A 25,313-nucleotide genomic window follows, 5' to 3' on the forward strand; every position below is an offset into this window, starting at 1 on the left:
AATTTTAAGCCATCTGTGAATGAAAGAATTGAATTTTGTGAAAGGACATCTAGTTATGAAATTTTATAATACAGAAAAGAATTTAAAATATATATATGAGTATATATTGGCCAGGATTCTGGTTGAGGCAACAAACAATACAAGAACGGTATGAGAGAATTTCAATTTTTCTAATGATTTCAAATATTTCACATGAAGATCAGCTGGGCTCAAGGAAGAAATCTCAAATCAAATGTGCTCGTTTCATGGCAGTAGGGGACAGAAGTGGGGAATAATTCCCATAAGGAATTCTCTACTGAGCTGTAACCATATTGCTCCACACACAAGTATGAACTAGCAACTGCAATAGAGTGTGCTGTGTGTTTTATTCAGTAACTCCTCTAATCAGGCACACTGAAGCACTGCAATTCTTGCTATACTATTACATGAGGCCAGAACAAAAACACAGTAAGTTAATCTAGACTATGAAAAGTTATTTCACTCTGCATGGGAAAATCTTTCAGGAGAAGCCCAGAAAAGCCTCCACCTCAGGTCTTAGGACAGGAAGCAGAAGCAATTTCTAAGTATGAATGCTGTCCTAAGTCGCCCACAGTTCAAGAGGGAGCCGCCTTCAGAGGGGTCTTGTAGAAATCAAGTTCCTGTTTTCCCTAGGTCACCATGGCCCACTTACTGGCCCAGCTCCAAGCTTGTGGTTCAGAATGGTCTGAAAAGTGAAATTCGCCTGTCCCCTGCTGTCCACCTTGGGGAAGTGCAGGAGAGGGCTCCTGATGTGAGGGAGCTGAGGCTGGAAAGTGACAGGTGAGAGGTCAGACAAGAGAGGATAGAGTGGTCCATGTGTTAATAGAGTTGGGGACATTGGTGTGAAATATTCAGCTACATTCACCGTAAAATAAACAGGTCCGCTTCAGTGGATTCGTCTGTGACTGAATTGATGTATGTCTATCTATTGATAGAGATATCTGTCATCTGTGATAGCAAAGTGTGCATACTAAGGTTAGTTTAACTCAGTCTCCTGAGTATCAGGGAAAACAGTCCCCCTTTGTTAATGGTAGGATGGGCAGTGCTGCATTGCCAACAGGAACATGGTACTGAATGCTCTTCTGATGCATATTGGCAAGCACATTGGCCCTCCATCCCTCTTATGACATCCGTGGTGATGAATAGGACACAGTCTTGATATTCTCACCCATTGTGGGAGGGGAGGATTTTAACATCTGTCCTAGAGGACGGTAACTCCTTGGCAGGCCCATTCATCCCAATGCAGCCAAATGGCTTCACAGAGGGAGGGGAAAATAAAATCCTTACAGTACCCCATTCAGATTAGGCACCAGCTTGCTCCATTGTTCCTCTTCTGTGAAATAATAAATAAACCAGCTACCAGGACAGGCTGGCCACCAGAACAGGGTGAGGAGGAGCCCCCTGGGAAGGCCCACCAGCTGATTGCCTGGATATGCGGGTGCCTCCAATATCACTCCCCCACCTGGCCTCTAGCATTTTGGCTGTGCAACTACCTGGTTGCACACTACAGAGGCACAGGGGGACATAAAAACCATTGTCCTATGCACCAGAAGTGAACAACAGAGAGAGCACCTGTCTCAGGCTCCCTGATGAAAACAAGCCCACTGGAAAAGTGAAGAGAATCTGTGCAATAAATGTACACCAGACCACAATGATTGGTAATTTGGAGGGCTCCTCAGCTCCCATCGGAAACTGGACTTTGGTCAGGGGAAAGGCAGCTGAAACCTGTAGTAGAATCTTGCAGCATGCAATCCTGCAAAAGGACAGGGATCTCAACTTGTGACTTGCAACCAAAACTCTGCCTGAATCTCACGGGTCTGGGACTAGCTTACTGAGACTTATTGACTTATAACCGGACACTGCTGCCCACCTTGTCTATTGACACAGCAGAGACAAACCTTCAGGGAGGCCCATTATTTTTGAAAGGTGATAGATTTATAACTACCACAAATTGTCATTTTCTAAGTGGTATTTGATGCTATGTTGTTGCTGATTGCATGACTTCGGGTGAGGTGTCATGACTGATCTAAACAATTTTCCTTCCTGGTATAATGAAAATGAGATAGAGGATTCAGAGGCATTAGAGACTCAAAACCTGAAGACCAGCTATATCTGGAAGACACCTCTGAGAAGCAACCATTCCATGAGGGCTTTAAATACATCAACAAAGATACTTACAATAAACTTCATAACATCAACCCAGGAAATAAACCCAGGACAGTACCAAAAACAAAAATGAGAAAGCATTTAAGCAAATCACAAACCCAGACTTCCACCCCACAAAAGGCAATTTCTGGGGGAAATGAGGTGGAATACTCTGATAATCAACCACCTGGACACCCTGAACTGATAGCACAGGAAGTAACAAAACAGATGAATGAGGCTCTAGAAAAATTCAAAGCAGAAATTATCTCCCAGATATCTACAGAGATGGTGAGCAGAGGGAAGACATGATTAGAGGCTCTAGAACAGAAACTTAAAAAAAAAATTGATGATCTCAGAAACATGCTGGAAGCCAGGAATGCCAACCATAAGAAAGAAATGGAATCCATGAAACAGATTCAAACAGATATAAAGGAGATGAAAAACTCCATCAAAGCATACAGATCTGATTAAGAGACTCTGAAGATAGAATATCAGATATAAAAGACAGGATTACGGTGAAGGAACGTGAAAACAGAGATTTCTGAAAAATAGTAAAGGAACATTAGAAATCAATTCAACAGCTGCTAGATGATGCAAAGAAGAATAACATAAGACTGATAGGAGTCCACGAAAAAACAGGAGAAAGTACAATTGACATAAAAAAACTGTTCACAGAAGTAATAGTAGAAAACTTCCCAGACAGAGATGGAGAATTGGACATAGAGATAAGTGAGGCATATAGTACTCCACCCAGGCATGATAAAAAAAGAACTGCACCTATACATGTAATAGTCAAGATCCCAGGAACCCAACAGAAGAACAAAATCCTACAGGCAGCTAGAGAAAAGAAACAAATCACCTATAAAGGAAGCCCATCAGAATCATGGCCGACTTCCCAACACAAACCCTCATATCAAGGAGAGCCTGGAGTGAAGCATTTCAAGACCTGAAAGAACATAACTTCCAACTTAGACTGTTGTATCCTGCAAAATTATCTTTAGAAATCAATGGGGAAATTGATACTTCCATGACAAAGAACACCTGAGAAATTTCATGAACACCAAACCAGCACTCCAAACAGTCCTAAACAATATCCTAGAAAAAGGCAATGAAGCTTGCAACTCCATGGGGCTCAACAGAGGGAAGCCACCAGACAAGGTAAGAAACTAAAGGGAAAGGGGAAAAAGAAATAAGCGTCCACAACAGTAAATCATCATGACAATGATCATTCAATATCTCTCAATTATAACTATCAATGTTAATGGCCTCAGTTCACCAATCAAAAGAAATAGACTGACAGAATGGATTACGAAGCAAAATCCAGCAATATGCTGTATACAAGAAACACACCTAACTCAAAAAGAAATTCATACACTGAAAGTAAAACGATGGAAAATGGCTCTCCACGTGACAGGAATCCAGAAAAAAAGCAGGGGTAGCAATCATATTTGAAGAAAGAGTAGATTTTAAGCCAAAACTAATTAAGAGAGACAAAAATGATCATTACATCCTTGTGAAGTTAACAATCCAAGAGGAAAAGATGACAATCCTAAATATCTATGCACCAAAAGATGATCATTAAATCCTTGTGAAGGGAACAATCCAAGAGGAAGAGATGACAATCCTAAATATATATGCACCAAATACGAATGCCCCCATCTATACAAAACAAATAGTAATGGATGTGAAAACCCAAATGAGCACTAATACAGTTGTAGTGGGGGACCTCAATACCCCACTATCACAAATAGGCAGATCATCTTGACAAAAGTTAACTAAATTCTAGATCTAAACCAAGCTATTGGACAAATGGTCTTAAAAGATATTTACAGAGTGTTCCAACTCACAAACACAGAATACACATTTTTTTCAGCTGCACACGGGTCAGTCTCCAAAATAGATCACATGCTAGCTCATAAGACATATCTAAGTAAATGTGAAAGAATCGAAGTTATCTCATGTATATTATCAGACCATAGTGCAATACAATTGGAGAGCAATAACATAAGAAACTGCAAAACTCCCACAAATACATGGAAATTGAACAACACCCTCCTGAACGAACAATTTGTGACACAGGAAATTAAAGAAGAAATTAGACAGCTTCTACAAGTAAATGATAATGCTTGTACAACATATAGGAATCTATGGGACACAATGAAAGCAGTTCTACATGGGAATTCATAGCAGTGAATGCCCATATTAGGAAAACACAAAGAACTCAGATAAATAAACTAACGCAGAAACTCAAATTCCTAGAAAAAGAAGAGAATAGCAAACCTAAAGCCCGCAAAACAGAGGAAATTATACAAATCAGACAGAAATCAATGCAATGGAGACTAAGAGAATGAAACAAAAAATTAATAAATCAAAGGGTTTGTTTTTTAAAAGAATAAATAAAATCGAAAAACCTTTAGCCAACCTTATCAAAAAAAGGAAAGAAAAGACTCAAATCCATGCAATTAAGAATGAAAAAGGGGAAGTCACAACAGAACCAGCAGACATCCAGAGGATCATCAATACTCTCGAAGTATTAGGTACTTCGAGAACCTGTACTCTAATAAAATGGAAAACACAGAAGAAATGGACAGATTCCTAGATACATATGAATTGACAAATTTAAATGAAGAAGATATAAAAATTCTATACACACCAATAAAAATGAGTGAGATTGAAAATGTAATAAAAAAATTTGCCAACAAAGAAAAGCCCTAGTCCTGATGGCTTCACTGCTGAATTCTACAAGACATTTAAAGAAGAACTAACACCATTACTCTTTAAACACATTAAGGAAACTGAAAGCAAAGCAAGACTTCCAAATTCATTACTGGAAGCAAGTGTTACTTTGATTTCAAAATCAGGGAAGGACGCAACCCAAAAAGAGAACTACAGGCCAAACTCCCTGATGAACATAGATGCAAAAATCTTCAACAAGTTAGCGGCAAACAGAATACAGAGTGTCATCAGGAAGATCATACACCTGACCAAGTCGGATTTATCCCAGGGATGCAAGGATGGTTCAACATACGTAAATCAATAGATGTAATACACTATATAAACAGAGTCAAGGACAAAAACCATATGATCATCTCAATAGATCCAGAAAGGGCATTTGACAAAATCCAACACCCATTCATGATAAAAACCCTACAGAAAATTGGAATAGAAGGAATTTATCTCAAATGGTTTAAGGCTACCTATGAAAACCAACAGCCAACATCATAGGAAATGGTCAAAATCTTAATACTTTCATGGTAAAATCAGGAACAAGAAAAGAGTGCCCAATATCACAACTTCTGTTCAATATAGTTTTGGAAACATTAGCCACAGCAATTACACAAGAGTAAGAAATAAAAGGAATAAAGATAGAAAAGGAAGAAGTTAAACTCTCATTATTTGCTGATGATATGAACCTTACATAGAAGACCCAAAAATCTCTACCAAAAGACTTCTAGATGTAATTGAAAGATTCAGTAGAGTAGCTGGGTGTAAGGTCAACACTCACAAAACCATAGCCTTCTTAGACAAAAATAGCAGACTCATTGAGAGAGAAATTAGAGAAATGATTCCTTTTACAATAGCATCCAAAAAAATGAAACATCCAGGAATCAGTCTTACAAAGGAAGCAAAAGACCTCTACACTGAAAACTACAGCACCCTGAAAAAGGAGATCAAGGAGGATATAAGAAAATGGAAAGACATCCCTTGTTCCTGGGTCGGAAGAATCAACATAGTGAAAATGGCCATACTTGCAAAACTGCTATATAGATTCAATGCAATGGCAATTGAAATTCCAACAATATACTTCACAGAACTAGAGAAAAAAAATCCAAAAATTCATTTGGAACCAGAAGAGACCTAGAGTAGCTAAAGCAATTCTGGGCAACAGAGACATGGCTGGGGGTATCACAATACCCAACTTGGAGCTATACTACAAAGCTGTTGTGATTAAAACAGCATGGTACTGGCAAAGAAACAGACCCGAGGATCAGTGGAATAGATTGGAAGATGCAGAAACAACTTCAAACATACTCAGCCTCCTCATCTTTGATAAAGAAGCCAACCACCCTCATTGGAGGAAAGATAGCCTATTTAATAAATGGTGTTGGAAAAACTGGATTTCAACCTGCCAAAGATTGAAACTAGACCCATATCTACCACCAGGCACTAAACTAAGATCTAAGTGGATTAAAGATCTAAATATTAAGACAGAAACACTAAACTTGCTGGAAGATAAGTTAGGTAGACCTCTTGAAGATATTGGCAAAGGAAAAGACTTTATGAACAGAACCTCAGTAGCACAGGAACCAGCAGAAAGAACCAACAACTGGGATTTCATCTTATTAAAAAGCTTCTGCACTGGAAGAGAAACCACCAACAGAGCTAACAGACAACCTACAATGTGGGAAAAAAATATTTAGCAGCTCTATTTCAGACAAAGTGCTACTATCTCAAATATATAAAGAACTGAGAAAATCAGACCCCCGCAAATTCAAAGATGCAGTTCAAAAATGGGTATCTGAAATGAACAGACATTTCTCAGATGAAGGAGTAAAAGCAGAAAACAAACCTATGAAAAAATGTTCAACATCACTGGTCATTCGAGAGATGCAGATGAAAACACTGTGATACCACTTCACCCCACAAAGAATGGCTGCTATCAAGAAATCCACCCATAACAAATGCTGGTGGGGTTGTGGAGAGAAAGAAACCCTTCTCCATTGTTGGTGGGAATGCAGATTGGTGCAACCACTGTGGAAGTCAGTATGGAGATACCTCAAAGAACTAGGACTACAGTTTCCATTTGACCCAGCTATTCCTCTGCTCGGCATCTTCCCCAAAGATTTAAAAGTATCATACCACAGCAATATATGTGCTCCTATCTTTATAGCAGCACTGTTTGTAATAGCTGAAGCTTGGAAACAGCCCAAGGGCCCATCGACTGGAAACTGGGTAAGGAAGATATGTGGGTTTTTTTTCTAAAATGGAGTACTACTCAGCCATAAAGAATGAGAAACTAGAGACATTTATAGCTAAATGGATGCATATTGAGGCCATCCTCTTAAGTGAAAGAAATAGGACACACGTGTAAATACTGAAAATTTTCTCTAGTGTGAGAAATTGAAAGTGTAAATAAGGATGAAAATGGTTAAAAGGAATAATTGATAATTTTAAATAAGAAAAGATCCAAGGGTTTGGGGCTGTTGGGAGGGGAAGGGGAACAGGAAGAAGGGAAAGGAAAAATTATGAGAAAGAATAAAAAATGGAATCAAAGTCTTTGTAAATAGGGAAGGGTGGAGGGGGTGAAGGGTGCCCAGGAAATGGGAGAAAAAATAAGAACTAAGATACATCATGTACAGGTACAAGCACCCAATGATAAATGTAAATGTATTTTTCACCTAAAATGTACCATTAAATATATATATAAATAAAAAAAGAAATATACCTGGAATATTATGAACAACAAGTAATTTTCTTCCAAAAGATAGACTTTTGTCCAAAAGTCCTTCAGGGCCAGGGGTTTAGCTCAGTGGTGCCCCTGCCTGCCTTATAAGTGCAAGGTGTCCAGAGTTTGATCCCCGGTACAAAAAAGAGTCCTCTCAATTGGTGTAATGGAAGATTTTAATCACTGCTTGGCCTTGACTCCTCACTTCTTAATTCTCACTGCAAATAAACATTGCATAACCATACTGTAAGAATAACCTCACAGTCAGTTTTCATACGTGGACACAGAAAACAAAAATTTATCATGGCCTACTCATATGACTATCTAATGAGAAATATATTAAAAGCTGGTCACAACTTAGAAAATGTGGTATGATTCAAAGTGCAGAGTGGTGATATGATTTTTATCTATTTGAGAAAGAATCTACTCCAAGTTCTGGTCTCATGAATCATTACCTATACATACTATGTAACAAATATTCTTATGAAATTTATGTGGCAAAGACACTAAAACTTTAAAACTTATACTACAGGAATAGAAAAATATTCAGAGAAAAACATGTGAAAGTCATCTTTATTGCAAAACCTACAACAATGAATCCCCACATAGGAGAAACAAAATGACTGAATCTGGAATACATTCATACAAATGTCATCAAGCTGGTAAAGGCTTTACAAGCTATGATGGACTTAGAGGTCACACTAAAACTAATGTAATAGAAAAGCCACATGGAGGCTGGATGTGCAGAAAAACTTTCAGTCAATCTCTTAAGCTTTATCAGCTTGGGAGAACACAGACACATGAGAAACAGTATGAATGCCAGCAGTGTTGGAAAATTTTCACTCATTCATATAAATTCAGAAGGCTTAATTGAACACACTCGGGAGAGAAACCCTATAGATGTCATTTGTGTGGGAAAGCTTTCACACATTCAAATCACTTGAGTTGACATAAGAGAACACACACAGGAGAGAACCCATATTAATATCATCTGTGTGGGAAAGCCTTCATTGGGTCATTTAACCTTAAACAGCATAAAAGAACACACACAGGAGAGAAACCATATGAATGCCATCTGTGTGGGAAAGCCTTCACTCAATCATGTTCCCTTAAAAATCATAAGAGAATACACACAGGAGAGAAATTATATGAATGCCATCTGTGTGGGAAAGCCTTCTCTGATCCATCTAACTTTACACAGCATAAAAAAACACACGCAGGAGATAAACCATATGAATATTGTCTATGTGGGAAATCCTTCTTTGCTTTGTCTAACCTTAAACAGCATAAAAGAACACACACAGGAGAGAAACCATATGCATGTCTTCTGTGTGGAAAAGCTTTCATTCAATCAGTCACCTTAGTAAACATGAGAGAACACACACTGGAGAGAAACCATATAAATATCAACTGTGTGAGAAAGCCTTCACTCAATTATCTAGCCTTAGGATACATGAGAAAACACACTCTAGAGAGAAATCATGAACATTCTCTGTGTTGGAAATCCTGCAGGAAATTATGTTATTTAGCCTCCCGTAGAGAACTCACATTTGAGAGAAAATATGTGAGTAGCCTATTTGTGGGAAAGACTTCAATCAATGGTATAGACTTAATACTCATTAGAGAACCCAGAGGACAAACCAATCATAGGTCCTCTAATTAGAAAAGTCTTCATTTATTCATCTAACCTTAGGGGGAATACGAGAAAACTCACAGGACATTAACCGTACTGAGAACATATGTGTGGGAAACAGTCATCTACTCATAACAATGATGAAACAGTTCACATACCAAAGAAAATACATAAATGTGACCTGAGTGGAAAAGCCTTAGGTCAATATTATCTTATACCGGATGGAAAAATCTTACAATGGAGATAAACTCACTATAGAGATAAATCTCTCCTGCATGAAAAAAGATTCTACCAACATTCGGACCCTTGTTGTGACAGACTGCTCAGAAAAGAGAACAATGAATGCTGGCAGCACACAGTCTCCCCTCTTGTATGAAAACATAAGTAAAATGGAAAGGAAATCTACGTCAGTGTCACTCCCAAAATCTGAAGCTGAACAAACACACAGCCTTAGTTAATGATGTGGAAAATTTTTCAGTTGACTTGCTCCTCAATCAATATAATTAAGGACTAAGGGAAAGTAATTATATATGTCATGCCATGATGCAACATCTCAGATATTTGTCTGACAAACAAGGCTTCAGATATTTCAGTCTAGAATCTAAAATTTATAGAATACTTCAATCATATATATCATATTAAGACACAGTAGAAAATATGACTGGAAAATTTCTATCTGTAATGAATGTTGCAAAACTTCCATTCATCATTTCTCTTTAAACAATAGTGGAAAACTTCACTTGCAAGAACTTCTAGATCTCCAGTCATCACTAAGGACCATTATTCTAAGTACAATGCTTAGTTTACACAAGAATATGTGGAATAGATAACCGCTTAATAGCTGATAGGTGGTTAAATAGTTTTGAGGACTATCAAATCATTAACCTGAGGAAATGATTTCTTGCAAAATAACGATCATCCCTTGACTCAAACAGCAGCATGTATGGAAATGTGAGCATGCACACTGGACCAGATGCTCGGTGTCATGTATAAAGCAAAGTTCAAAATGAACACTTGCTCACCATCACATGAAGGTTCTCACCAAGAAAAGTTACCTACTTTATAAGCCATTGGAAGAAATATTAGAGAGCTTTTATTTAGAAACACTTTTAAAAATATACATCCACTCTGAAATACAAAACAAACTACAAGGCAAATGTTTCAGAATACTGACATAATTATTTATGAAAAATGTTGCATATTAATATAGGATAGTGTGATTACCTAGAAATATCAAATATGGATGTGTGGGATAAATTAATTAACTTTCCAAATAACACATTCAATACATCTTATGTACTGAATACAAACTGTGATTTTAATTATTTAACTAAGAAAACATTAGGAAGAATTGTGCGAGGTCTCTTGTAATATTTAATGCAGTTTTGAATGAAGTTATTTAGGCCAAAAAAACTTTAACTTGGAGTTAAATTTTCAGGGTCACTTTCTAGTCTTAATGTTTAGAAAATTTCTTCCACCCAGGTGGCTTCATCTCTCAGCAGCTTCCTAAAAATACAGCAGGTCCCATACATGGCATGGGATGATGTGACAGAGAGCTTGACTTTCCTCTACATTCTTCTCAGGTTACCAAGGCACAAGGTCCAGATGCAATTACTGAAACTACTGTTTGGAGCATTTTTCCTGTCTTGTGACCCTTGCTTTTCCTAAGTGTACACTGTGGAGATTGATGCAGGATCTCGCGCTTTTTATCTAAACATACCTGAGATTTCTCCCAAAAGGTTATAGAGATGAACTGTTTGTTCAAAGTCACATCCACAACCATTTTCATCATATAAATCAAGCCAATTATATAAATCAATTTGATGATTGATATTCAATATCTCACAACATATTCTTTGCTGCAATAAGAGCAAGCTGCAAATAAATAACTTACAAAACTTGTCAGAATGAATATTCAGTGTGTTTTAAAAATGTAAAATAAACATTAATGAATCAATTTTGTGCTTTATAAAACTTCATGTTTATTAGATTTCTGTAAGCAATAATACAACAAATAATAATTTCTTTGGGAGCCTTCATTAAATACATTGTGTGCCTCCTATATTTGAAGAATCCTCATTTTCATCACATTTGAATGTACAAAGGGGAAAGACAATTTTAAGCCATCTGTGAGTGAAAGTAGAATTTAATTTTGTGAAGGAACATCAACTTATCAAATTTTATAATACAGAAAAGCATTTAAAATATACATGGGTATATATTGGCCAGCATTCTGGTTGAGGCAAGAAATAAATACATGAATAATATGAGAGAATTTAAATTTTTCTAATGATTTCAAATACTTCACTTGAAGATCAGCTGGGCTCAAGGAAGAAATTTCACAATGAAAGTGTACGGTGTATCAAATGTGCTCACTTCATGGCAGTAAGGGACAGAAGTGGGGAATAACTCCCATGAGGAATTCTCTACTGAGCTGTGTTTATATTGTTCCACACACACAAGTATGAATCAGCAAGTGCAATACAGTGTGCTGTGTGATTTATTCAGTAACTCCTCTAATCCAGCACACTGAAGCACTGTCATTCTTGCTAAGCTATTACATGAGGCCAGAACAAAAACACAGTAAGTTAATCTAGACCATGAAAAGTTATTTGTCTCTGTATGGGAAAATCTTTCAGGAGAAGCCCAGCAAAGCCTCCACCTCAGGCCTCAGGACAGGAAGCAGAAGCAATTTCTAAGAATAAATGCTGTCCTAAGTAGTCCATAGTTCAAGAGGGAGCTGCCTTCAGAGGGGTCTTGAAGAAATCAAGTTCCTCTTGATACTGGGACACCATGGGCAACTGTATGGCACAGCTGGAAACTTGTGTTTCAGACTGGTCTGAAAGGTAAGGTTTGCCTGACTCCTTCTTTCCATGGTGGGGAAGTACAGGAGAGGGCTCCTGATGTGAGGCAGCTGAGGGTGGGAAGTGACAGGTAAGAGGTCAGAGAAGAGAGGATAGATAGAGTGGTACCTGTGTTAATAGTGCTGGAGACATTGATGTGAAATATTCAGCTACATTCACTGTAAAATAAACAGGTCCACTTCAGTGCATTCCTCTATGTGACTGTCCTGATCTATCTGTATCTGTTGATAGAGATATCTATCACCTGTGATAGTAAAGGGTGTGTACTAAGGTTAGCTTAACTCAGTTTAACTCAATCTCCTGAGTGAGTAGCAGGGAAAACAGTATCCCTTGGGAATGGTAGGATGGGCAGTGCTGCATTGCCAATAGGAACATGGTACCGAATGCTCTTCAGATCCGTACTGACGGTCACATTGGCCCTCCATCCCCTTATGACATCAGTGGTGACGAATATGACACAGACCTGACATTCTCACCCATTGTGGGAGGGGAGGATTTTATCTTCTGTCCTAGAGGATGGTAAGCCCTAGGCAGGCCCATCCATAATGATGCAGCTAAATGACTTCACAGAGGGAGGGGAAAATTAAATCCTGATATTTCCCCCTTCAGAGCAGGTACCTGCTAGCTCCATTGTTTCTCTTCTGTGAAATAAGAAATAAAAAAATGTATGGAAGAAACAATAACTTCAAAAACAATAATGATATAAACATGGAGTGGCACTTCTCTAGACAACAAGTAGTTCAGTGGTGGAAATTCTGTAAATCCTCTGAGATCAGAGAGAAAAGCAAGACCTGCCCTCTCTGTCCATTCCACCACAGACAATGTACCCCAGCAGAGATGTCCTGATCCTCCTGAGAGGCAGAATGGCCCCAGCCTGCCCTGGGGGCTCAGTGAGGGGAGCAGTGTGGACTGCTGCTGCCCCTATGTGTCTGCCCTGTGGGGGCTCAGCTCATGAAGCACCTGTCCCAGGGGCCCTAGGAAGGAAACTGTTCAGTCCTCTGCTGCTCACCTCACACCTCATCCCTGTCCCTCATCTGCCCCTGCCAGAGTACCTGAGGGGAAACAGGACAAGGGGCACTATTTTATCCTTGATTGTGTTTTAGTGTGTTGAAATTATTCATGTTTTGTATTTCTGGTAGATGGATTTTGGCCCCCTTATTTTCTTTAACACATTTGCTATATCAAAAATCTTTCCTGTCCTTTCATTTACATTTACTATACAAATAAAACCCAGCTAGTAGCAAGTATTCAAATTTTATTTCCTACCACATGCAGTGCAGTCAGAATTCTTCCATCAGTGCCCACACTCTGTGTATCACCTTGTCAGAACGAAAGGGAAGTGTGTGCCCCTCATTCAGTCCTCTGTCTACAGGCTCAGAGCAGTGATGGAGAAACATTTAGAGACCCAGTGCCACACTGTAATCCAAAACCCACTTATGGATCACAAAGTGCCAACACTGCAATTGAACCTGAATCCTGATGTCTAGTGTAGGAAAAGCAACTCACACGTTAACATATTTTTACATAAAAGAAAAAGACCCAGTACACAATTCTTAGGATCTCCATATGGCTCTAGAGTTTTCTGTTAAGGAATCTCTTATGGTACAAGAACATACAGTGGATTACTCATCTGTATTTCTATTCATTTCAGATATTAAGTTGGGCTTGATGATTTATTCAAACTTTACCTCTGGTAAGTTCATTCTTTTTCCCTATAAATTTAAAATGTAGCTGACCATGACAATATTATACATTTTAGTCTTCAAATTTTTAATTAATTTATTTAGGAACAACTTTATTTATAGGAAACAAATGCAAGCAATCCAACGGAGAGTCTATGGAAATGATTTATGAGAAGAATGTTGTGATTCCACATTTGTGTGATAGAGTCCGGTTCTCCCATGTTTTAGACACCTGTCTCCCTTCTGGACAAAACACGAGACACCCACAACCTCAGAGGAGAAACCTCACAGGAGAGAACGTTTTTCTCATTGACTCAAGAGTTCTGAGGATGCAGCACAGTGGACACTGCCTTCCAGGCAGGAAGCCCACAGTGGTAGGGTTGGTGGACAGAGCTGATCCCTCCATGGGGGCAGCCTGGAAGCAGAGGACAGGGAAATTCTCCACACTCACTGCACAGCCCACAGAAATACTCACTCTCTTCACTTCTGCTCAGTCTCTGTTCTGGGGTCATTGCTTAGCCCCCTTCTGAGAACTGGGACTTCGTGGTCCTCCTCACCTTACTCCAGATCTTTCAGCTGGACCTGAGCATCCCCTGCCTGGCTCTGCACCTCCACAGCTGGAGTGGTAGGTTGTGCTCTCTCTTCCCCATCTGCCTGTGGTGCCCATAGCCTGCTCTGGACCTGAACTCTGTATTAAGAACCCACCATTTCCACCCAGTACACCAGCCTCACCTCTTCACTCTCAGGCTCCTGCCTGGCCTGTTTCAGTCCTAAACTCTCTCACTCTGCCTGGAACTGTAGCTTCTTGGACAAAACTGTTCTTTGTGCCCAGCCTCTGAACTGTCTGGGCTGGAATTCCTTTGCTTAGAATCCCTCTGTTCTGGCCCAACATGGCACCCCCTGGACCACTGTTTCCAGCAGCCCTAGATAGTTTCCCCGCAGTGGCCCTGCTGGGTTTCTGCAAACTCCCTCTTCTTTGCCTGGTGCCATCACTCTGCCAATCTGGTCCCCAACTGCAACCCAGGCCTTGGGTCCCTCTGCATCTGCTCCTGTCCCTCTGGGCCCCACTTTTTCCTGCCTTTGCTCTTTGTTTCCCTTCCCCAGGCTTCAGTTCCCTTCATCTCTCCTTGTCTCCCTTCACCAGCCATGGGATACACCTCTGGTTCCTCCATGGATTCTTGGTATTTCCTGAAATGCTCCTGGCTTTGCTGCCTCATCTGTTGCATCCCCCTCTGCTCAGGACCCTCCAACTCCCTACAATCTTATCCACCAGGTCACAGGTCTCTTCATTCTCACTTCATTTCCTCTGTTCACCTGGGAGTCCCCCACACTCCACCTCTGTCCCTCCATGTATCCTCAGATCCTTCTCTTCCTCTTCACTTCCCTTTATGCCTCCCATGTTCCACCTCTGTCTCTGGCATCCTTTCCACAAAGCATCCCTTCCCTCCACTTGTCTTGGGCTCCTTCATCCATTGAAGTGTCCCCTATTAGGACCAGTACTTTCTGCATCTCTTTGTTCCCTTCAACACTTCCTCTTGTCCCTCTGTATCTCTCTGGAACAATTTTCCAGGCATCAGGTTAATTCCTTGATTCTCCTTGAGTCTCTTCATCTTACTGACAGTCCTTCACTTCAGGCTTGGGTCCCAAGGCCCACTGATAGGACCCTATGTCTGCTGCTAGCTTGTCACATCCCTTTTGGCTGTGTCCTGTCCATCCAAGATCTCCTAATACCTTTGCACTGGGTCTCAGGTGGCTCCATGTCTCCATTGCACCTGCCAATTATCTACTTGTCCTACACACCAGACTCAGTTCTCTCTTACCCCCTTTGCCTCACTATGCACACAGATGGGTCACTGTGTGACTCCTTGCGACCCCTGCACCTCGGTTTTCAATCCAATTCCCTCCTCCAAGATCCCACCTCCAGGCCTAGGGACAGTGTAAACAGCAGTGCATGGCTCCATTGATTTCCTCCTCCTGCCCCTAGGCAAAGCTTGTTCCCATTTACCTCTCAAACCTGTCCTGAGAGACTGCATTTTCCCTCACATTCTGAAGAGTATGAAAACTTATTGAAGAAAAAGTATTATTTATTCTCTAAGAATGGGAAAAGGAATTGGATGTTTCAATTCAGATGTTTTCATTTGTAGATGAAGATGAAAATCTTCAATGCATAAACAGCCCTTTCCCTTTTCTGTGTCTATATCTTCTCAGCATTTTCCCACTACTCTCTTTATAATTTTGCCTTTCCTTTGCATGGAAGAAGAATTCAGAGTAGGAATAAGATGGTGTTATGCGGTGAGTGGCCCACATTTTCCTCAGTGTCTCTTGAATCTTTGCACCCCTGTATTTGTTCTGGGGTCCTACATTTATTTTTTTAAAAATCAAATGTTTTAAACACTTTTAGGCTAGCTGAATCAACCTTCTTTCTTATCAGATTGTACCTTATTCTTTACTCCAGAAAAATCTCAGTCATTCTTTCATAAAGCTTTAAAAATATCATCATGACATGAGCTTGAAATATCTCTAGGCATTTTCTTTGACACTCATGACAGGCACTGGTGCCAGTGCAGACAGCAGAGAGCAGGGGCTGTCATGTGACCCAGTTGCACAAGCCCTGGCCTCCTTCTCCCCACAGGAGTGCAGGGAGTGTGAGGGCAGGGATCCTCTCACACCCACCCAGAGCAGAGCTACAGCACACCATGCAGCGCTGCTCATCTGTGGACCGTCGGGTGATTTCCATGTACTGTTTCTCCAGGAGAATCTCAGTAACCCTCTTCATCCTCCTGGCACTGGGAATAAACCTAGCTCTTAACCAGAATCACCTCTCCAAGATGAGCAGTGTTTTTTAAAGCACTTTTTACCATCCTGCTATGAAAAATGGCAGCTAGAGATGCATTTTCAGATCCTCCTTGTCACCATTTCTGGTCTGCTTCACTTACATGGTGAAACTTTCTGTATTGATGGAGGAGTTTTTAATTTTGTTCTCTTAATGCTAATTTCATATTCCATGTAGAAAAGGATTCTGCATCAATGACTTCCTTTTTGAATCATGGTGAATCATTTCTCACGCAATGATTTGATAGTTTTTGTCAGATCCTCTTTATTCATCTGATTGTGGTTGGAAATCTCTTTGTAGCTGACAATTTCACTGTTGTTAAAGACAAGAAGATCTGCCCTTTGCTAGGGCATTACCATGGCTACATGCGGTTGCCCAGATGGTTCCTTTTAACTTCACCTGATCAGAGACGATATAACAGTGTCAGTTTCTGTCAACTGAGTTGCTGGCTATAATGTAATTCAAACATCTGTTTAAAAAAATATTTTTCTTGTGGTATTGCAAATTTAGATAGTGGAGCCTGAGTATTGTGCATGTGCTGTGCTGGAGATCACATGTGTGAGCAAATGCCCAAGACTGTTACTATGTTTTTTCTGATAAAACAATTTGACTTATTTTTGAAATCTGCACTGATGCCACAACTGTATACATCTGATGTGGTTTGCTGGAAAACTCACAATCATAGGCTGCCTGGAATTTATTGGTCCTAGCATCTTCAGAATTATAATACTTAGATAATCCATAAATGAAGCATTTTATCAATATATTTGCATAAAAAGTTGAAAAGCATCATTATCATCCATATATTTGAAAACAGTAGAAAACCTCATCAACTTGTCCTCTTCTTTATTCTCAGTCATCCTTGTACTGTCTTCTTTATGACATCATCATAGTGTTTAGCACACAGCGCGGGTGCTCTGTAGACAGACTTGGGCTCTCTGGATTTACCATGCACATAGGACCTTATGCAATGCACTCATTTAGTGTTGATCATCATTCCAATCAGTGTTCCTAAGCTGAAAAAATTTGGCAGGCACTTCCCAAACTGACTCCACAAACAGTTTTGGTTGATTTTCCTGAATAACATTACTGGTTGCTCCAAATTCTTAATTATGCATATGAGTTTGCAGCTCCTGAATCATATGAGGTAACTGAGGAGAGATGGCATGCAGTAAGACATACATATTTGCCATTTTTCACTGCTCAAATGATATTATGGTAGCCTAAATGTAAAACCACTAAGTGGTCTGCTGCCTTTTCTTGCTGGAATTCAAGAATTACTCTATTTACAAAGGCTTTGTTTCCATTTTCTCATTTTCTCATATTAATTGAAATGAATTTACATTAAGTACATGAACTTGGATGAAAATATTCTTGCCATTGAGTGTACTCAACCCCTAGTCTCCCTGAAACCCTTTCCATACACTGTGAGCAACTTGATTCTTGAAGTTAATTTGAAGCTTCTTGTATATGACACTCTCTTATATCAGTCAGAAAGGGAGACTCAAGAATTTCTTGACAAAATTTTGAAGGAAATATTTTCTTATACAGTTTCACATGGACAAAGGAGTTAATAACTCCATGAAGTACCTTCTGGTTTGGGTCTTCTGCACCATGATCACTGGTGATTGCTAGGAGCAGCATTTGGATAAGGATGTTCTGAAGGGGCTCGGCCATCCATTTAATCACAAATTCAGTGCTCTCCTCTTTCTATGAGTTGTGTATCCATATCTAAACCATCATAGCCATAGCAGAAGTCAGCTTCAATCAATTAGTTGTTTTCATAAAGTATTTGCTGAGATACCTGTACACATCCACAGAGTGTGTATCCTTGCTCTATTCTTATCAGCACCTATAATACATAGGAAGTACTTGTTCTTCGGTTTTGCCAACTCTCTGGTGCAAATAACAAATGTGATTTTCCTAAAAACTCTTACTTTCCTTCTAACATCTTCCTCCAATGAACTCAGTAAGGCTACACAGAAGGCACAGAAGTCTGATAACAGCTATTTCTCAATGCTCGCTCAGGCTTCTGAATCTTGACAAATGCTTCAGCTGTAGTTAGACTTTGGTTCCAGGCTTCATCATAATGCACTACTCTTGATTTGAAACATACAGGCACTTTCAGTTTGGAAATAGTGTTAGCGGACCGAGGTGCCACAGAGCCTACTTCCACCTGCCAGAACCTTGCATGGGTTCCTGTCATTACACAGCAAGACACAGGCAGTGTTAACACCTCTGACTGTCTCCTGCCATCTCCCCCAGGCACCTCAGGGCTTCTGTCCACCTTCTGAAACATCTGGGCCTCCTTGTGTCCTGAGCAACTCTCAGGATCTCCCAGTCTCCCTGATGTGGTCACAGCTCCTATGTGTGGTGTTCCAGAAGTGCCTTCTCTTGCCCATGCTAGAGATTCTTTTCATTCAGCTCTCAACCCTGGATGTGGACATGACCTTAACATCCCATTTGGACAATTACATAAATTTATTGATCTAAAAGAATAGTTTTCCCCTGAGAAATAGAAAAAGGATTAGGCTGTCATACTTCACATGTTTGTATTCAGGCATGAAGTTTGTGTGTGGTGAGTCACCCACATGTTCCTTCATAACTCTTGCATCTTTGTGTCCTGGCTTTTGTGCTTGCGTTTAATTTATTTTTAAAGCAAGTCATATACTTTATTTTTTGGGACTAATTCAAGGAACCTTCCTTCTCCTGATATTATAACGAATGTATTCCCACCTTCGTTTCTGCTTTTCTGTCATTATGACACATGGCCACTGGCTTGAATCACTGATGGTTCCAGTTAACCAGGTGTGAGACCAAAGGCTAAGTTGACCTCTCCTTGGGACTAAAAGGAGGGGATGGAAAGATGTCGCCCCCATCTCAGGTGTGTGCTAACATGCCAGCATCAACCAGTTTCGAGGAGAGAAACAAGGGCAGCTGAAGTCTAATGAAAGAAAATACACATCAGCCATGGTCTACAAGTTATGAGAGCCTGAGGAAGTTGCCCTGAGCCCTCAATCACATGGTCACTTGCATCCTGTGTGAACCTAATAAAACTGAGTAGCATTGTCAATACTGGGCTTTTGTCTGCCTGAGGCCTCTTCTTCCAAATTATTCTTGTGTCTTTTGTCTTTTGTCCTCCCTTGTTCCAGCACTCATAGGCTGGTTGTAGAGATGGAACATGGAGGACAGTTCCATCAGGGAGCTCATGCCCTCTCTTTCTTATCCATGACTCTCCCAGTGAGTGGCAGGTGACCATCCCATAATGAGACACAGGTGGCCCAATGGGAGAGTCCTGCATGTATGGCCTCTCATAATCATGTTAATAAAAACAATGTCATCTTATACATCTTAACTATTAATTGGCAAAATCTGCACTAATATCTTAAATAAAATGATGGAGTAAGAATTAAAATTCTGTGCTTATGATGATATTGAAAGGCTTAGATTCTGCTGATCACTCAGGAGTCTATTCCCCCACACAGCTCATGTTCAAGGACTGTGGGGAATTCAATCACAAAAGCAGCAGCAAAGGGTGTCCACTATGCTGCAGTGGTGAATCCCACTCCCCACAGTCTTCCACCTAAATAAGGAGGAGAAGTGTGGTCAGGGAAAACCCTAAGTCTTCAGAGCAGACTTCATTGTAGTGACTTGAGAGAGGAAGGAGCAATGACAATGGGAAGCCCTGGGAAGAAGCTGAACACTTCACTCTGAGGATGAGGAGATTCTCTCTGTGTCTGTGGCCTGTGCCCAGGTCATGTTCAGGAAACCACAGGGAACTGGAGAGAAATTGGCTCCAGTTTCTTCTCCCTCCAGGTCAGCCAGACAGCTCCTTCCAGTCATGGTGGGTCACTTTAAAGGAAGATTCAGGGCCCATCTAGCATCTTTTCACAGGAGAGGAAGGAAAGCAAGGGGTCTGGGTCAAGGTACTGAGGGAGAGAAGAAGGGCTGCTTGGGGCTGGGAAAGGTTGCACTGAGGAGCAGACAGACCCGGACAGGGTCACAGAGCTTCAGGGCCTGCATCATAGCACAGTAGATAGGGTGGGAATCTACACTGTTCTCCAGTTCCAAGCAGGGATCCATGTGTCTTCTTAGCCCTGCCTGTTCTTCAGGCAAGACGAGGAGCAGAGAAAGGCTCTCTCTCATGCAGGATTATCCCAATAGGGCCCAAGAGGCAGCACTAAACTGCAGGATATCATAGCCTCTGGTGTCTGTCCCAGGGGGAGGCTTCTCCCTGCTTCACTGCTGCAGTATTCTTCCAGGCTAACCCTTGGCACCTGCTGATCATTACAGTGCTCTGATCAGGTCAGTTCCCTCCTTGAGATGCTGACAAAGCATAGTCACAGGATTTCTCCCTACAATTTCTCCAAACTGTGTCTAAATCCATGACTTGTGACATGTGTCCATTCCTCAAGCACCAGGCAAGAAGTCTACTGGAAACCCACAGCTCTGCCTGAGCCCATGACACAGAGAAAGGGGCAAGATTCATACTCAGCTTCTGGGAAGTAGGAGGAGACCTGTGCTGTTCCCATACTCACTTAGATGAATCCCTGAAGAGGATGCTCAGCACACACCCCCCTCCCGCTTTGCATTGCAGGGAGAACTGGGGACATGAGTAGAGTAATTTCCAGACTCTGTAGGGTGCTCCAAGTAGAAGTTGACTTTTACCAAAGGTGTCCCCCGAATGGCCCAGAATCTCCCTACCCCAGGTGGCTAGAATTGACCTCCAACATCCTCAAGAGAGGTCACACCTGGACTCAGTACATTCCTGCATGCTCTACATTGTTCCAGACTGCTCCATTCCATTCCTGATCCATTTTGGATTCAGCCCCAGGTATGTTCCTTCATCTTCTCCTCATACAGCAGTATCATGGTTTATTACACTCATTTCATTACATTTTATGCAATTACCTTTCATTCCTCTGAAATAATCATTTGAATTGTCATTTTTACATTTCTCTAACTTTCAATATTAACTCACCTTTACTACACACTATTCCAACTCTAGGTCCTTTCAAAAAGGAAATTACCTTAGAAAAATGAAATGTAACAGAATTTAAAGGATGTACAAAAGAAAATTTGAGATTCAGGAACCCCTCATAACCAGAAAAGGTCCAGAGAGATCCTAAAAGGATTGTAATCCTGCATCATGTGTAAAATGGAGACATAGAATACAGTTTGATTAAAGAAATAGTAAAGAACCTATGAAGTGGGTGCAGCTGAATTAATTAATGCTTTCCACCTGCAGTTGCTCACTAGGTAGTTGGGCTCCAGAAACTAATTACAACTCAGTCCCTGTGATCAACTCTCTATTGACATGGACTGTGGAACTCAGCTCACATGCTCGAAATATGTGCCCTCCCTCAAATTTCATTTACCTGTGCATGTGTTCTTGAGTGTATGATTCTCTACAACAACTTTAGAATGTACAATCTTTCCTGGAACATAGAAAACAATTGAGATTCTTGGTAAAAATAGCAGGCAGATTGTGCCTTGCTAGTATAACTTTCTACTGGTCTTTCATCTTTGTTCTACATTGTGTGAGGTTATTGCTTTATAAGTGTCTGGAGGATGCAGTCAAAGTGAACCCCATGTGCCCAGAAAGGAAGCCTTGATGAGGTGCAGAGTGTGTGCAATCAGGGCGCATCCCCTGGCATGTGGCCCTGATTGGGTTTGCTCAGTGGTCTCCACTATATAAGGGGAGCTCAGGCAGAAGAAGCATTTTCCCAGGAAGGAGGAGCTGCAGTGCTCACCACTTTGGGAGAAGAGCGACTTGCTGCCTGCCTGTGAAAACTCCTGAGAAGCTAGAGGGCTTCACTGTCTGCAGCCTTGGCTCCTGGTGAAGTCGCCAGACTATTAGATGTGAGACGTGCTTAAAGCAGATCCTGCCCATTGTTAGATGAATTGCTATCTTCTGATGCTTAAGTTTTATGGTAAATTTATTTTATCAGCAGTTCTTACCAGTCCCATTCCCTATCTGTTTAAATTTTTAAAATGTTTATGAGTCCATGTTTGCAGATCATCATGTTTGGTTCCCTGTGTGGAGTTGGCCATGCACAGCACAGCTGGGTGTCTTTTTCATCCCCTACCCCTTCCTTCCCTCACCCTTCCTCCATCTCTGGAGAGTTTCTCTCTACTTCCCAGTGTCTCCTCTTTCTTTTGCTCTTTTTTTATAGTTACATCTTTAAGTTCATGTGTCTGAGTTATTTTCTTTAGCATAATGGTCTCAAGTTGCATCCATTTTCCTATAAAGGACTCTAATTTAATTTTGATGGTTTTGTCCCTCTTCTATCGCTCTCTCAAATGTATATCAAGGATTTGCTTCCTCCATGATTGTGGATACATTTTCTCCCATAGAGTAATGAATATTCATAAGGTTTCATAATACTTAAATTTTTATGACTAAATTTCAAGCTCTTAATTGGGATGTTCAATTTCAAGGTTTCTTTATGCACACATATCCAGAAGCTGCTGTACTAAATAGCACATACAGAGTCCATTTTCTTTATCATAAAATGTCCTGAGTTTCTGTGATCTACACCTTCTGTTACTTTTCTAATTTGCACTTGCAATAATGTCTTTCCATCTTTACATTCATTATTTTTTATGTGTATTACTGTGATTCTTAATTATTACTTTGCCTTTTTGGTATCCATGCTCCTATAACATATTAAAGGGATTTATTAAAATTAATATGTTAAAGGGATATACTTTTCCTCAGAACACTGTGTTTTGCTTCATGTAAGTATTAATATAGGTAATACAAAGTGATATTTCTGTTTTGAAATTTATTTAAAAATATTTTCCAAGTTATTTATTATAAAATATATTATGTGACAGTTTTTGTCCTGTATCTCAAAACTCACTTACTAGGGGTGTTTTCTGATATGTTTCTGTATTGCATATCAATATTCTTATGAATATGAGTCTTTCCTCCCAACATGTAACCACTTGTGTTATATAGAGAGGATAATTTAAACATTGAAAACTAGATTTTTTTTTCTAGGTAAGGGAATTTTGCATGTAAATTTCTGTAATGTAAGCATAATATTGCTCTCACTCGTCATGAATTGCTTTGCAAAATTTGGAATTGAAAATTCATGCCATGTTTGTGTTGATTTGTAATCTATTTTTTTTCTTTTGGTCTCATTTTCCTTTTTTTATCCCCCCCATTGTTTATTGGTACATTTTAGGTATAAAATACAGTTACATTCATCAGTGTGATCGTGTACCATTTCATGAGTATCTTGGTTCTTATAGTTTTCCCCATCCCCTGCCCTCCCTTCACCCTCTCCACCCTTCCCTATTTTCAAAGGCTTTGTTTCCATTTTTTTTCCTTTTCTCATAGTATTGCTTTTAAATTGTTTCCTTTCCCTTACCCCTCCCACTTCCCCTACTCCTTTAGAGCATGTCTTCCTATTACACAATATCAATAATACATTTTAAAAATTACAATATCAACATCTAGGAGACATTACCACAGATTTTACAGAATTTAAAAGGATATAGAAAGCATATTACAAAATCTTTCTTGAAATAGATTTGACAACTTCTAAGAAGTACCTTGGAAGACAAATTAATGAAACTGACTCTGGAGGAAATATAATATTTGAATACAACCTTTTAAAGAATGTATATTCCTAGCTTGAAAACCTACCTTATGCAAACAACAGGCTCATATACATTTTAACTGATAAATTATATCAAATATTTAAACCAGAAAAAAAGGAACACTTCTCCCCACATTTTAGCAAATCAACATTGTGCTAATCCTAAAACTGGATAAAGATAATAGAAGAAAATGTATGAACATAGATAGAAATTATTTTAAGAAACCAAAATACTTGAAGTCAGATATGGTAGTATGTAGAAAGTGCTTTTATTATAGGGATGGCAGTGTTGGTTCAGCGTTGGAAGTTCTGCCCCCAAAAGTCATCTTTCTGGCAGAGGAAATGTAAAAGCCATATGATCCTGTCAGTAGTTGGAGAAAAGTTATTGGAATAAATTCTACAGCTGCTCATGGTAAAATCTATCAAGAAATTAGAAGTAGAAAAGTACCTTCTCAACAGATCAAAGGCATGTATTCCATACTTCCAGCGAGAATGCCTTATATGAATGGAGAAGATACAATGCTTTCTCCCTAAGGTGGGGAACAAGGGCAGATCTGCCTACTTTTCATCTGTCCATTAAATTTTGAAATATAGGCCTAAAGCAAAACAGTCTGGCAATAAAATGACACAATTAGGATAGGTTTGGCAAGGTAGAAACAAAATTTTTATATGTAGATGAAATGATCATGTACAGAGAAAATAGTAAGAAATCTCTGGGAGTCCCCAGAACTTGTATTTGAATTTAGCAGGATTAGAAAACAAAAGGTATATGTAAAACTTCAGGTCTATATACACTTGCTATAAAATAAGAATTCGATATTGAAATTGAAGTTGTGTAGTAAAAAAATTAAAGTTATGTAGGAGTATAAAGACCTAGAAAGGTAAAAAGAAAAAGAAACAGAAAGTGTTGTAAGACATTTAGTACCTAATTTTAAGACTTCCTGTAAAGCTGCAGTAATCAAGGCAGTGTTGGTGTAATGAAAGACATATATCTCATTGGAATAAGACAGAGAAGCTACAAATAGAACCACGCATGTATGGTCCACTGAGTTTTAAAAGACTATTAAACATTAACATTTTAT

General features: G+C 39.7%; 1 protein-coding gene across 1 annotated transcript in view; it reads left to right on the top strand.

Moving 5' to 3' along the window:
• Positions 1 to 22,302: 22,302 nt before the first annotated feature.
• Positions 22,303 to 25,313, top strand: part of LOC147828149 (uncharacterized) — a 33,734-nt gene continuing 30,723 nt past the window's right edge. The window contains 1 exon segment of the mRNA XM_087211016.1: positions 22,303 to 22,554. The gene's annotated coding sequence lies outside the window, so the exon portion shown is untranslated.

This window comes from Heterocephalus glaber, unplaced genomic scaffold (assembly GCF_053883595.1).
Source record: "Heterocephalus glaber isolate CG9 unplaced genomic scaffold, H.glaber_assembly_v1.0 deba00001264, whole genome shotgun sequence".
Lineage (NCBI taxonomy): Eukaryota > Metazoa > Chordata > Mammalia > Rodentia > Bathyergidae > Heterocephalus > Heterocephalus glaber.